The sequence below is a fragment of the Diorhabda sublineata genome, unplaced genomic scaffold (genome assembly GCF_026230105.1).
Source record: "Diorhabda sublineata isolate icDioSubl1.1 unplaced genomic scaffold, icDioSubl1.1 Dsub_13, whole genome shotgun sequence".
Lineage (NCBI taxonomy): Eukaryota > Metazoa > Arthropoda > Insecta > Coleoptera > Chrysomelidae > Diorhabda > Diorhabda sublineata.
The window spans coordinates 842,501-857,500 of record NW_026614056.1 but is presented as its reverse complement, the minus strand read 5'-3'; the positions used below and the strand labels follow the sequence as shown (position 1 = coordinate 857,500).

Genomic DNA, 15,000 nt, shown 5'->3' with positions numbered 1-15,000 from the left:
TTCTATTCGTCGTATTTTTAATATTTGATTATTAAATTAATAATAATATTATAATATTTTATACGCGTATAGAATTATCTAACGACATTTATATAATATATATATATATATATATATATATATATATTATTTATTAAATGGTAATTATATATAAATTTTAGAGAAATTATAATATCGTACTTAAAAATATCCGATAAATTTTAACCGCTGCACATGTTTTATTACAAACGAGGCGCGCATAGACAGATATCTCGCACGATATATTCCTCTTAATTATTACAAGTTTTTTAATCTTGAAAGTTTTATACAAATTTCGACACGGTCGGGCGTAAATCTTCGAACACCTTCGAAATAATACGTGAAATATTATTTCTAAAACGAATTTTTATACATATCGAAAGAATCGACACGTGCTTAAAAGTTTCGTTTAGGTACCCGGATGAAGAAAATGTCTTATCATCTTACATAATCATCATCACATATAATATTGTCGAAATTTTTTTGTATTACCTTCGATCGATAAAAAACTTATGTAATAATAAAAAAACGAAATAAAATTTCTCCATAAAAATACAGAAGACAGACACACACGACGACAACAACAACAACAACAACAACAGACGACGTTTCAATAATCTATATATTTTTCGTTTATTATAATAACGATTCTTTATATTAGAACGTTTTTAGTTAACAAGAAATTTTGTTAATGATCGTTCTGTCAATCGTTAATATATATATATATATAATAATAAAAATATATTGTTACTACTATTGTGTCGTCATCGTCGTTCGTCGTCGTCGTCGTCGTCGACTCCTTCTACTAATCTATGATAAAAATTTTTCGTTATTTTTACTGTAAATTTATATATGTAGATATATATTTTATAGACGTATGAAATATATTTATCTTTTTTTTTTTTAAATATTATTCGAAACTTGTTCGAATTTTATAAAAAAAAAAAAAAAAAATTTCAATATATATACATCATATATTTATATCATATATAAATTTTCTTTTGAAGAGTTCGATTATTTTGTAGAAAAGAAAAATTTCTTTCACAATTATATATAATATAATAATACAGACTTGATTTCGTTTTTTTATTTTTTGTTTAAAAACGAACAAATACTCTGTAATGATCCTTCCGCAGGTTCACCTACGGAAACCTTGTTACGACTTTTACTTCCTCTAAATGATCAAGTTTGGTCATCTTTCCGAAGCATCGGCGACGCCGAAACGCCACCGCGCTCAGTCCGAAGACCTCACTAAATCATTCAATCGGTAGTAGCGACGGGCGGTGTGTACAAAGGGCAGGGACGTAATCAACGCGAGCTTATGACTCGCGCTTACTGGGAATTCCTCGTTCATGGGGAACAATTGCAAGCCCCAATCCCTAGCACGAAGGAGGTTCAGCGGGTTACCCGGGCCGCTCGGCCAGGGAGGACACGCTGATTCCTTCAGTGTAGCGCGCGTGCGGCCCAGAACATCTAAGGGCATCACAGACCTGTTATTGCTCAATCTCGTGCGGCTAGAAGCCGCCTGTCCCTCTAAGAAGAATTATTTGTACGCCGACAGTAAAAACCGCGAACGGCAAGAGCCGAAACTCAATACCGACGGGCCTTTGGGATGTCGAAATACGCCTAGTTAGCAGGCTAGAGTCTCGTTCGTTATCGGAATTAACCAGACAAATCGCTCCACCAACTAAGAACGGCCATGCACCACCACCCACCGAATCAAGAAAGAGCTCTCAATCTGTCAATCCTTCCGGTGTCCGGGCCTGGTGAGGTTTCCCGTGTTGAGTCAAATTAAGCCGCAGGCTCCACTCCTGGTGGTGCCCTTCCGTCAATTCCTTTAAGTTTCAGCTTTGCAACCATACTTCCCCCGGAACCCAAAAGCTTTGGTTTCCCGGAAGCTGCCCGCCGAGTCATCGGAGGAACGTCGGCGGATCGCTAGCTGGCATCGTTTATGGTTAGAACTAGGGCGGTATCTGATCGCCTTCGAACCTCTAACTTTCGTTCTTGATCAATGAAAGCGTTTTTGGCAAATGCTTTCGCTTCTGTCCGTCTTGCGACGATCCAAGAATTTCACCTCTAACGTCGCAATACGAATGCCCCCATCCGTTCCTATTAATCATTACCTCGGGGTTCCGAAAACCAACAAAATAGAACCGAGGTCCTATTCCATTATTCCATGCACACAGTATTCAGGCAAAATTTTGGCCTGCTTTAAGCACTCTAATTTGTTCAAAGTAAACGTGCCGGCCCACCTCGACACTCAGTCAAGAGCACCGCGGCGGGATTGAGTTGGGCCGCCCTTGCGAGCTAAGCCCACCGGCAGGACGTCCCACGACACGCCAGTTGACACCGCGTACGATGAACCAGCGGCGTGGGACACAGATTCGACTACGAGCTTTTTAACCGCAACAACTTTAATATACGCTATTGGAGCTGGAATTACCGCGGCTGCTGGCACCAGACTTGCCCTCCAATTGATCCTCGTTAAAGGGTTTAGAGTGTACTCATTCCGATTACGGGGCCTCGGATGAGTCCCGTATCGTTATTTTTCGTCACTACCTCCCCGTGCCGGGAGTGGGTAATTTGCGCGCCTGCTGCCTTCCTTGGATGTGGTAGCCGTTTCTCAGGCTCCCTCTCCGGAATCGAACCCTGATTCCCCGTTACCCGTTACAACCATGGTAGGCGCAGAACCTACCATCGACAGTTGATAAGGCAGACATTTGAAAGATGCGTCGCCGGTGCGAGACCGTGCGATCAGCGAAAAGTTATTCAGAGTCACCAAATTGTACGATGACGAGCAAGCCCGCCACCGATTGGTTTTGATCTAATAAAAGCGCTCCTTCCGTCTCCGGTCGGAACTCTGTTTGCATGTATTAGCTCTAGAATTACCACAGTTATCCAAGTAAATGTGGGTACGATCTAAGGAACCATAACTGATTTAATGAGCCTTTCGCGGTTTCACCTTAATTTGGCTTGTACTGAGACATGCATGGCTTAATCTTTGAGACAAGCATATGACTACTGGCAGGATCAACCAGGGAACTACTATTTGTGTATTTTATATATAATAAAACTATTATCGAAAAAGTTTTAATAACAATATCCACCACATAATGTGAGGATGAGAATTATGATGACGTTTTTTCATATTACATATATTTTATATTTATACACATAATATTTTATATTCATCTATATTCTCGTATATAATAAACACATTGTTATTTACTTTTTCGTTTGCGTGGTGTTTGCTGCGCTTATTATTGAAAATATATAATTTTCGGCGCCACGCTTTATATATTATAATATATTTTTCTTATATTTCATAAAATTTTCACCGAATCGACTATAAATTTATCTAAAATTTAATCGAAATGATATTTTAAATAAGATATAATTACGTCGACCGGAATAGAATTTCGACATTATCTCTACCCTTCGCTAGATTGTAAGCGACATGGTTTACAATTAGATAATAATGAACGAAATTTTTATTCTCGCTCGGAATAATGAGAGTTATCGCAATGTTGTGTAATAATATAAATGTTATATTATTATATATATTTTTATAGACGATCGCATATGAATCGCTCGCGGTAAAACGCTAGCTAAATTCGCGATCTCGCAATATATATTTAATTTGTGGATAAATTGATATAATATCTAAAAAGGGAACCGCTAGCAATATACGATAATATATTGGAGGAGAACGGGGACCCTTTCAGAAAACTATATAATCCACTATAATGTGGAATGACCGATACAACGTCTTTACGTAAATTATAACGAGTTCATTAAAATTTAACGAGACGTCAACTTCGATACACCACACATATATGTGCGCTGTACAACGGTACGCTTTCTACATTAACATTAATAAAGATGTATAGTGAAAATATATAAAAGATGTATTATGAATATTAAAAAGAAGTATTATGAAACTTCATACCGTCCGAGACGTAAAAGTGTTATGGAAAATATTAACAATAACGGAAAAAAAGTATTATGAAATTAGATTGCCGCTCGATGTACGAACGTACGAGATGTATTATATAAAAGTTGTATGAAAATAGTGATAATAATGAAAAACAAGTATTATGAAATGAGATTTTCCCTAAATATATGAACTTGTCGAAAAAGATGAATTGTGAAAGTTGAATGGAGACGTTTTGTGTGTAGGAGCCGTTCGAGGTATATTATATAAAAGTGTTATTGAAAATATTGACAATAACGGAAAAAATGTATTATGAAATTAGATCGCCGCTCGATGAACGAACGTACGAGATGTATTATATAAAAGTTGTATGAAAAAAGTAATAATTATGAAAAACAAGTATTATGAAATGAGATTTTCCCTAAATATATGAACTTGTCGAAAAAGATGAATTGTGAAAGTTGAATGGAGATGTTTTGTATGTAGGAACCGTTCGAGGTATATTATATAAAAGTGTTATGGAAAATATTAACAATAACGGAAAAAATGTATTATGAAATTAGATCGCCGCTCGATGAACGAACGTACGAGATGTATTATATAAAAGTTGTATGAAAATAGTAATAATTATGAAAAACAAGTATTATGAAATGAGATTTTCCCTAAATATATGAACTTGTCGAAAAAGATGAATTGTGAAAGTTGAATGGAGATGTTTTGTATGTAGGAACCGTTCGAGGTATATTATATAAAAGTGTTATGGAAAATATTGACAATAACGGAAAAAATGTATTATGAAATTAGATCGCCGCTCGATGAACGAACGTACGAGATGTATTATATAAAAGTTGTATGAAAATAGTAATAATTATGAAAAACAAGTATTATGAAATGAGATTTTCCCTAAATATATGAACTTGTCGAAAAAGATGAATTGTGAAAGTTGAATGGAGTTGTTTTTTATGTAGGAGCCGTTCGAGGTATATAATATAAAAGTGCTATGAAAATATTAACAATAACGGAAAAAAGTATTATGAAATTAGATCGCCGCTCGATGTATGAACGTCCGAGATGTATTATATAAAAGTTGTATTAAATTAGTGATAATAATGAAAAACAAGTAGTATGAAATTATATTCCGCTCGATATAAGAACTTGTCGAAAAAGATGAATTGCGAAAATTGAATGGAGATGTTTTGTATGTAGGAGCCGTTCGAGGTATATTATATAAAAGTGTTAAGCGTGGCTTCAGGCCGGCAGAGGGCGCTAGTGTCTGTAAATTCGTGTCAAGTTTGGCGTCTGGCCGGCAGAGGGCGCTAGTGTCTATAAAACCGTGTTAAGTGTGGCTTCTGGCCGGCAGGTGGCGCTAGTGTCTGTAAATTCGTGTCAAGTTTGGCGTCTGGCCGGCAGAGGGCGCTAGTGTCTATAAAACCGTGTTTAGTTTGTCTTCTGGCCGGCAGAGGGCGCTAGTGTCTGTAAATTCGTGTCAAGTTTGGCGTCTGGCTGGCAGAGGGCGCTAGTGTCTATAAAACCGTGTTTAGTTTGTCTTCTGGCCGGCAGAGGGCGCTAGTGTCTATAAAACCGTGTTAAGTGTGGCTTCTGGCCGGCAGGTGGCGCTAGTGTCTGTGAATTCGTGCAAGTTTGGCGCCTGGCCGGCAGAGGGCGCTAGTGTCTATAAAACCGTGTTAAGTGTGGCTTCTGGCCGGCAGGTGGCGCTAGTGTCTGTAAATTCGTGTCAAGTTTGGCGTCTGGCCGGCAGAGGGCGCTAGTGTCTATAAAACCGTGTTTAGTTTGTCTTCTGGCCGGCAGAGGGCGCAAGTGTCTGTAAATTCGTGTCAAGTTTGGCGTCTGGCTGGCAGAGGGCGCTAGTGTCTGTAAATTCGTGTCAAGTTTGGCGTCTGGCCGGTAGAGGGCACTAGTGTCTATAAAACCGTGTTAAGTGTGGCTTCTGGCCGGTAGAGGGCGCTAGTGTCTGTAAATTCGTGTCAAGTTTGGCGTCTGGCCGGCAGAGGGCGCTAGTGTCTATAAAACCGTGTTAAGTGTGGCTTCTGGCCGGCAGGTGGCGCTAGTGTCTGTAAATTCGTGTCAAGTTTGGCGCCTGGCCGGCAGAGGGCGCTAGTGTCTATAAAACCGTGTTTAGTTTGTCTTCTGGCCGGCAGAGGGCGCTAGTGTCTATAAAACCGTGTTAAGTGTGGCTTCTGGCCGGCAGGTGGCGCTAGTGTCTGTGAATTCGTGCAAGTTTGGCGCCTGGCCGGCAGAGGGCGCTAGTGTCTATAAAACCGTGTTAAGTGTGGCTTCTGGCCGGCAGGTGGCGCTAGTGTCTGTAAATTCGTGTCAAGTTTGGCGTCTGGCCGGCAGAGGGCGCTAGTGTCTATAAAACCGTGTTTAGTTTGTCTTCTGGCCGGCAGAGGGCGCTAGTGTCTGTAAATTCGTGTCAAGTTTGGCGTCTGGCTGGCAGAGGGCGCTAGTGTCTATAAAACCGTGTTTAGTTTGTCTTCTGGCCGGCAGGTGGCGCTAGTGTGTATAAAACCGTGTTAAGCGTGGCTTCAGGCCGGCAGAGGGCGCTAGTGTCTATAAAACCGTGTTTAGTTTGTCTTCTTGCCGGCAGGTGGCGCTAGTGTCTATAAAACCGTGTTTAGTTTTTCTTCTGGCCGGTAGGATATAAGAACTTGTCGAGGTGTAACATATAAAAGTTGTATGAAATAGTAATAACATCGAAAAAAAAAAACCGTGTCAAGTTTGGCGCCTGGCCGGCAGAGGGCGCTAGTGTCTATAAAACCGTGTTAAGTGTGGCTTCTGGCCGGCAGGTGGCGCTAGTGTCTATAAAACCGTGTTTAGTTTGTCTTCTGGCCGGCAGAGGGCGCTAGTGTCTATAAAACCGTGTTAAGTGTGGCTTCTGGCCGGCAGGTGGCGCTAGTGTCTGTGAATTCGTGCAAGTTTGGCGCCTGGCCGGCAGAGGGCGCTAGTGTCTATAAAACCGTGTTAAGTGTGGCTTCTGGCCGGCAGGTGGCGCTAGTGTCTGTAAATTCGTGTCAAGTTTGGCGTCTGGCCGGCAGAGGGCGCTAGTGTCTATAAAACCGTGTTTAGTTTGTCTTCTGGCCGGCAGAGGGCGCTAGTGTCTGTAAATTCGTGTCAAGTTTGGCGTCTGGCTGGCAGAGGGCGCTAGTGTCTATAAAACCGTGTTTAGTTTGTCTTCTGGCCGGCAGGTGGCGCTAGTGTGTATAAAACCGTGTTAAGCGTGGCTTCAGGCCGGCAGAGGGCGCTAGTGTCTATAAAACCGTGTTTAGTTTGTCTTCTTGCCGGCAGGTGGCGCTAGTGTCTATAAAACCGTGTTTAGTTTTTCTTCTGGCCGGTAGGATATAAGAACTTGTCGAGGTGTAACATATAAAAGTTGTATGAAATAGTAATAACATCGAAAAAAAAAAACCGTGTCAAGTTTGGCGTCTGGCCGGCAGAGGGCGCTAGTGTCTATAAAACCGTGTTAAGTGTGGCTTCTGGCCGGCAGGTGGCGCTAGTGTCTGTAAATTCGTGTCAAGTTTGGCGTCTGGCCGGTAGAGGGCACTAGTGTCTATAAAACCGTGTTAAGTGTGGCTTCTGGCCGGCAGAGGGCGCTAGTGTCTGTAAATTCGTGTCAAGTTTGGCGTCTGGCCGGCAGAGGGCGCTAGTGTCTATAAAACCGTGTTAAGTGTGGCTTCTGGCCGGCAGGTGGCGCTAGTGTCTGTAAATTCGTGTCAAGTTTGGCGCCTGGCCGGCAGAGGGCGCTAGTGTCTATAAAACCGTGTTTAGTTTGTCTTCTGGCCGGCAGAGGGCGCTAGTGTCTATAAAACCGTGTTAAGTGTGGCTTCTGGCCGGCAGGTGGCGCTAGTGTCTGTGAATTCGTGCAAGTTTGGCGCCTGGCCGGCAGAGGGCGCTAGTGTCTATAAAACCGTGTTAAGTGTGGCTTCTGGCCGGCAGGTGGCGCTAGTGTCTGTGAATTCGTGCAAGTTTGGCGCCTGGCCGGCAGGTGGCGCTAGTGTCTGTGAATTCGTGCAAGTTTGGCGCCTGGCCGGCAGGTGGCGCTAGTGTCTGTGAATTCGTGCAAGTTTGGCGCCTGGCCGGCAGAGGGCGCTAGTGTCTATAAAACCGTGTTTAGTTTGTCTTCTGGCCGGCAGAGGGCGCTAGTGTCTGTAAATTCGTGTCAAGTTTGGCGTCTGGCTGGCAGAGGGCGCTAGTGTCTATAAAACCGTGTTTAGTTTGTCTTCTGGCCGGCAGGTGGCGCTAGTGTGTATAAAACCGTGTTAAGCGTGGCTTCAGGCCGGCAGAGGGCGCTAGTGTCTATAAAACCGTGTTTAGTTTGTCTTCTTGCCGGCAGGTGGCGCTAGTGTCTATAAAACCGTGTTTAGTTTTTCTTCTGGCCGGTAGGATATAAGAACTTGTCGAGGTGTAACATATAAAAGTTGTATGAAATAGTAATAACATCGAAAAAAAAAACCGTGTCAAGTTTGGCGCCTGGCCGGCAGAGGGCGCTAGTGTCTATAAAACCGTGTTAAGTGTGGCTTCTGGCCGGCAGGTGGCGCTAGTGTCTATAAAACCGTGTTTAGTTTGTCTTCTGGCCGGCAGAGGGCGCTAGTGTCTATAAAACCGTGTTAAGTGTGGCTTCTGGCCGGCAGGTGGCGCTAGTGTCTGTGAATTCGTGCAAGTTTGGCGCCTGGCCGGCAGAGGGCGCTAGTGTCTATAAAACCGTGTTAAGTGTGGCTTCTGGCCGGCAGGTGGCGCTAGTGTCTGTAAATTCGTGTCAAGTTTGGCGTCTGGCCGGCAGAGGGCGCTAGTGTCTATAAAACCGTGTTTAGTTTGTCTTCTGGCCGGCAGAGGGCGCTAGTGTCTGTAAATTCGTGTCAAGTTTGGCGTCTGGCTGGCAGAGGGCGCTAGTGTCTATAAAACCGTGTTTAGTTTGTCTTCTGGCCGGCAGGTGGCGCTAGTGTGTATAAAACCGTGTTAAGCGTGGCTTCAGGCCGGCAGAGGGCGCTAGTGTCTATAAAACCGTGTTTAGTTTGTCTTCTTGCCGGCAGGTGGCGCTAGTGTCTATAAAACCGTGTTTAGTTTTTCTTCTGGCCGGTAGGATATAAGAACTTGTCGAGGTGTAACATATAAAAGTTGTATGAAATAGTAATAACATCGAAAAAAAAAAACCGTGTCAAGTTTGGCGCCTGGCCGGCAGAGGGCGCTAGTGTCTATAAAACCGTGTTAAGTGTGGCTTCTGGCCGGCAGGTGGCGCTAGTGTCTGTAAATTCGTGTCAAGTTTGGCGTCTGGCCGGTAGAGGGCACTAGTGTCTATAAAACCGTGTTAAGTGTGGCTTCTGGCCGGCAGAGGGCGCTAGTGTCTGTAAATTCGTGTCAAGTTTGGCGCCTGGCCGGCAGAGGGCGCTAGTGTCTATGAAACCGTGTTAAGTGTGGCTTCTGGCCGGCAGGTGGCGCTAGTGTCTATAAAACCGTGTTTAGTTTGTCTTCTGGCCGGCAGAGGGCGCTAGTGTCTATAAAACCGTGTTAAGTGTGGCTTCTGGCCGGCAGGTGGCGCTAGTGTCTGTGAATTCGTGCAAGTTTGGCGCCTGGCCGGCAGAGGGCGCTAGTGTCTATAAAACCGTGTTAAGTGTGGCTTCTGGCCGGCAGGTGGCGCTAGTGTCTGTAAATTCGTGTCAAGTTTGGAGTCTGGCCGGCAGAGGGCGCTAGTGTCTATAAAACCGTGTTTAGTTTGTCTTCTGGCCGGCAGAGGGCGCTAGTGTCTGTAAATTCGTGTCAAGTTTGGCGTCTGGCTGGCAGAGGGCGCTAGTGTCTATAAAACCGTGTTTAGTTTGTCTTCTGGCCGGCAGGTGGCGCTAGTGTGTATAAAACCGTGTTAAGCGTGGCTTCAGGCCGGCAGAGGGCGCTAGTGTCTATAAAACCGTGTTTAGTTTGTCTTCTTGCCGGCAGGTGGCGCTAGTGTCTATAAAACCGTGTTTAGTTTTTCTTCTGGCCGGTAGGATATAAGAACTTGTCGAGGTGTAACATATAAAAGTTGTATGAAATAGTAATAACATCGAAAAAAAAAAACCGTGTCAAGTTTGGCGCCTGGCCGGCAGAGGGCGCTAGTGTCTATAAAACCGTGTTAAGTGTGGCTTCTGGCCGGCAGGTGGCGCTAGTGTCTGTAAATTCGTGTCAAGTTTGGCGTCTGGCCGGCAGAGGGCACTAGTGTCTATAAAACCGTGTTAAGTGTGGCTTCTGGCCGGCAGAGGGCGCTAGTGTCTGTAAATTCGTGTCAAGTTTGGCGTCTGGCCGGCAGAGGGCGCTAGTGTCTATAAAACCGTGTTAAGTGTGGCTTCTGGCCGGCAGGTGGCGCTAGTGTCTGTGAATTCGTGCAAGTTTGGCGCCTGGCCGGCAGAGGGCGCTAGTGTCTATAAAACCGTGTTAAGTGTGGCTTCTGGCCGGCAGGTGGCGCTAGTGTCTGTAAATTCGTGTCAAGTTTGGCGTCTGGCCGGCAGAGGGCGCTAGTGTCTATAAAACCGTGTTTAGTTTGTCTTCTGGCCGGCAGAGGGCGCTAGTGTCTGTAAATTCGTGTCAAGTTTGGCGTCTGGCTGGCAGAGGGCGCTAGTGTCTATAAAACCGTGTTTAGTTTGTCTTCTGGCCGGCAGGTGGCGCTAGTGTGTATAAAACCGTGTTAAGCGTGGCTTCAGGCCGGCAGAGGGCGCTAGTGTCTATAAAACCGTGTTTAGTTTGTCTTCTTGCCGGCAGGTGGCGCTAGTGTCTATAAAACCGTGTTTAGTTTTTCTTCTGGCCGGTAGGATATAAGAACTTGTCGAGGTGTAACATATAAAAGTTGTATGAAATAGTAATAACATCGAAAAAAAAAAACCGTGTCAAGTTTGGCGCCTGGCCGGCAGAGGGCGCTAGTGTCTATAAAACCGTGTTAAGTGTGGCTTCTGGCCGGCAGGTGGCGCTAGTGTCTGTAAATTCGTGTCAAGTTTGGCGTCTGGCCGGTAGAGGGCACTAGTGTCTATAAAACCGTGTTAAGTGTGGCTTCTGGCCGGCAGAGGGCGCTAGTGTCTGTAAATTCGTGTCAAGTTTGGCGCCTGGCCGGCAGAGGGCGCTAGTGTCTATAAAACCGTGTTAAGTGTGGCTTCTGGCCGGCAGGTGGCGCTAGTGTCTGTAAATTCGTGTCAAGTTTGGCGCCTGGCCGGCAGAGGGCGCTAGTGTCTATAAAACCGTGTTTAGTTTGTCTTCTGGCCGGCAGAGGGCGCTAGTGTCTATAAAACCGTGTTAAGTGTGGCTTCTGGCCGGCAGGTGGCGCTAGTGTCTGTAAATTCGTGTCAAGTTTGGAGTCTGGCCGGCAGAGGGCGCTAGTGTCTATAAAACCGTGTTTAGTTTGTCTTCTGGCCGGCAGAGGGCGCTAGTGTCTGTAAATTCGTGTCAAGTTTGGCGTCTGGCTGGCAGAGGGCGCTAGTGTCTATAAAACCGTGTTTAGTTTGTCTTCTGGCCGGCAGGTGGCGCTAGTGTGTATAAAACCGTGTTAAGCGTGGCTTCAGGCCGGCAGAGGGCGCTAGTGTCTATAAAACCGTGTTTAGTTTGTCTTCTTGCCGGCAGGTGGCGCTAGTGTCTATAAAACCGTGTTTAGTTTTTCTTCTGGCCGGTAGGATATAAGAACTTGTCGAGGTGTAACATATAAAAGTTGTATGAAATAGTAATAACATCGAAAAAAAAAAACCGTGTCAAGTTTGGCGCCTGGCCGGCAGAGGGCGCTAGTGTCTATAAAACCGTGTTAAGTGTGGCTTCTGGCCGGCAGGTGGCGCTAGTGTCTATAAAACCGTGTTTAGTTTGTCTTCTGGCCGGCAGAGGGCGCTAGTGTCTATAAAACCGTGTTAAGTGTGGCTTCTGGCCGGCAGGTGGCGCTAGTGTCTGTGAATTCGTGCAAGTTTGGCGCCTGGCCGGCAGAGGGCGCTAGTGTCTATAAAACCGTGTTTAGTTTGTCTTCTGGCCGGCAGAGGGCGCTAGTGTCTGTAAATTCGTGTCAAGTTTGGCGTCTGGCCGGCAGAGGGCGCTAGTGTCTATAAAACCGTGTTTAGTTTGTCTTCTGGCCGGCAGAGGGCGCTAGTGTCTGTAAATTCGTGTCAAGTTTGGCGTCTGGCTGGCAGAGGGCGCTAGTGTCTATAAAACCGTGTTTAGTTTGTCTTCTGGCCGGCAGGTGGCGCTAGTGTGTATAAAACCGTGTTAAGCGTGGCTTCAGGCCGGCAGAGGGCGCTAGTGTCTATAAAACCGTGTTTAGTTTGTCTTCTTGCCGGCAGGTGGCGCTAGTGTCTATAAAACCGTGTTTAGTTTTTCTTCTGGCCGGTAGGATATAAGAACTTGTCGAGGTGTAACATATAAAAGTTGTATGAAATAGTAATAACATCGAAAAAAAAAAACCGTGTCAAGTTTGGCGCCTGGCCGGCAGAGGACGCTAGTGTCTATAAAACCGTGTTAAGTGTGGCTTCTGGCCGGCAGGTGGCGCTAGTGTCTATAAAACCGTGTTTAGTTTGTCTTCTGGCCGGCAGAGGGCGCTAGTGTCTATAAAACCGTGTTAAGTGTGGCTTCTGGCCGGCAGGTGGCGCTAGTGTCTGTGAATTCGTGCAAGTTTGGCGCCTGGCCGGCAGAGGGCGCTAGTGTCTATAAAACCGTGTTAAGTGTGGCTTCTGGCCGGCAGGTGGCGCTAGTGTCTGTAAATTCGTGTCAAGTTTGGCGTCTGGCCGGCAGAGGGCGCTAGTGTCTATAAAACCGTGTTTAGTTTGTCTTCTGGCCGGCAGAGGGCGCTAGTGTCTGTAAATTCGTGTCAAGTTTGGCGTCTGGCTGGCAGAGGGCGCTAGTGTCTATAAAACCGTGTTTAGTTTGTCTTCTGGCCGGCAGGTGGCGCTAGTGTGTATAAAACCGTGTTAAGCGTGGCTTCAGGCCGGCAGAGGGCGCTAGTGTCTATAAAACCGTGTTTAGTTTGTCTTCTTGCCGGCAGGTGGCGCTAGTGTCTATAAAACCGTGTTTAGTTTTTCTTCTGGCCGGTAGGATATAAGAACTTGTCGAGGTGTAACATATAAAAGTTGTATGAAATAGTAATAACATCGAAAAAAAAAAACCGTGTCAAGTTTGGCGTCTGGCCGGCAGAGGGCGCTAGTGTCTATAAAACCGTGTTAAGTGTGGCTTCTGGCCGGCAGGTGGCGCTAGTGTCTGTAAATTCGTGTCAAGTTTGGCGTCTGGCCGGTAGAGGGCACTAGTGTCTATAAAACCGTGTTAAGTGTGGCTTCTGGCCGGCAGAGGGCGCTAGTGTCTGTAAATTCGTGTCAAGTTTGGCGTCTGGCCGGCAGAGGGCGCTAGTGTCTATAAAACCGTGTTAAGTGTGGCTTCTGGCCGGCAGGTGGCGCTAGTGTCTGTAAATTCGTGTCAAGTTTGGCGCCTGGCCGGCAGAGGGCGCTAGTGTCTATAAAACCGTGTTTAGTTTGTCTTCTGGCCGGCAGAGGGCGCTAGTGTCTATAAAACCGTGTTAAGTGTGGCTTCTGGCCGGCAGGTGGCGCTAGTGTCTGTAAATTCGTGTCAAGTTTGGCGTCTGGCCGGCAGAGGGCGCTAGTGTCTATAAAACCGTGTTTAGTTTGTCTTCTGGCCGGCAGAGGGCGCTAGTGTCTGTAAATTCGTGTCAAGTTTGGCGTCTGGCTGGCAGAGGGCGCTAGTGTCTATAAAACCGTGTTTAGTTTGTCTTCTGGCCGGCAGGTGGCGCTAGTGTGTATAAAACCGTGTTAAGCGTGGCTTCAGGCCGGCAGAGGGCGCTAGTGTCTATAAAACCGTGTTTAGTTTGTCTTCTTGCCGGCAGGTGGCGCTAGTGTCTATAAAACCGTGTTTAGTTTTTCTTCTGGCCGGTAGGATATAAGAACTTGTCGAGGTGTAACATATAAAAGTTGTATGAAATAGTAATAACATCGAAAAAAAAAAACCGTGTCAAGTTTGGCGCCTGGCCGGCAGAGGGCGCTAGTGTCTATAAAACCGTGTTAAGTGTGGCTTCTGGCCGGCAGGTGGCGCTAGTGTCTGTAAATTCGTGTCAAGTTTGGCGTCTGGCCGGTAGAGGGCACTAGTGTCTATAAAACCGTGTTAAGTGTGGCTTCTGGCCGGCAGAGGGCGCTAGTGTCTGTAAATTCGTGTCAAGTTTGGCGCCTGGCCGGCAGAGGGCGCTAGTGTCTATAAAACCGTGTTAAGTGTGGCTTCTGGCCGGCAGGTGGCGCTAGTGTCTGTAAATTCGTGTCAAGTTTGGCGCCTGGCCGGCAGAGGGCGCTAGTGTCTATAAAACCGTGTTTAGTTTGTCTTCTGGCCGGCAGAGGGCGCTAGTGTCTATAAAACCGTGTTAAGTGTGGCTTCTGGCCGGCAGGTGGCGCTAGTGTCTGTGAATTCGTGCAAGTTTGGCGTCTGGCCGGTAGAGGGCACTAGTGTCTATAAAACCGTGTTAAGTGTGGCTTCTGGCCGGCAGAGGGCGCTAGTGTCTGTAAATTCGTGTCAAGTTTGGCGCCTGGCCGGCAGAGGGCGCTAGTGTCTATAAAACCGTGTTAAGTGTGGCTTCTGGCCGGCAGGTGGCGCTAGTGTCTGTAAATTCGTGTCAAGTTTGGCGCCTGGCCGGCAGAGGGCGCTAGTGTCTATAAAACCGTGTTTAGTTTGTCTTCTGGCCGGCAGAGGGCGCTAGTGTCTATAAAACCGTGTTAAGTGTGGCTTCTGGCCGGCAGGTGGCGCTAGTGTCTGTAAATTCGTGTCAAGTTTGGCGTCTGGCCGGTAGAGGGCACTAGTGTCTATAAAACCGTGTTAAGTGTGGCTTCTGGCCGGCAGAGGGCGCTAGTGTCTGTAAATTCGTGTCAAGTTTGGCGTCTGGCCGGCAGAGGGCGCTAGTGTCTATAAAACCGTGTTAAGTGTGGCTTCTGGCCGGCAGGTGGCGCTAGTGTCTGTAAATTCGTGTCAAGTTTGGCGCCTGGCCGGCAGAGGGCGCTAGTGTCTATAAAACCGTGTTTAGTTTTTCTTCTGGCCGGCAGAGGGCGCTAGTG

At 46.2% G+C, this 15,000-nt stretch overlaps 1 non-coding gene across 1 annotated transcript; it reads right to left on the bottom strand.

The window, feature by feature from the left end:
* Positions 1-1,137: 1,137 nt before the first annotated feature.
* On the bottom strand, positions 1,138-3,059 carry LOC130452053 (small subunit ribosomal RNA). Its single transcript, XR_008910833.1, has one exon. It is a non-coding gene; the product is annotated as a small subunit ribosomal RNA (ribosomal RNA).
* Positions 3,060-15,000: the final 11,941 nt, after the last annotated feature.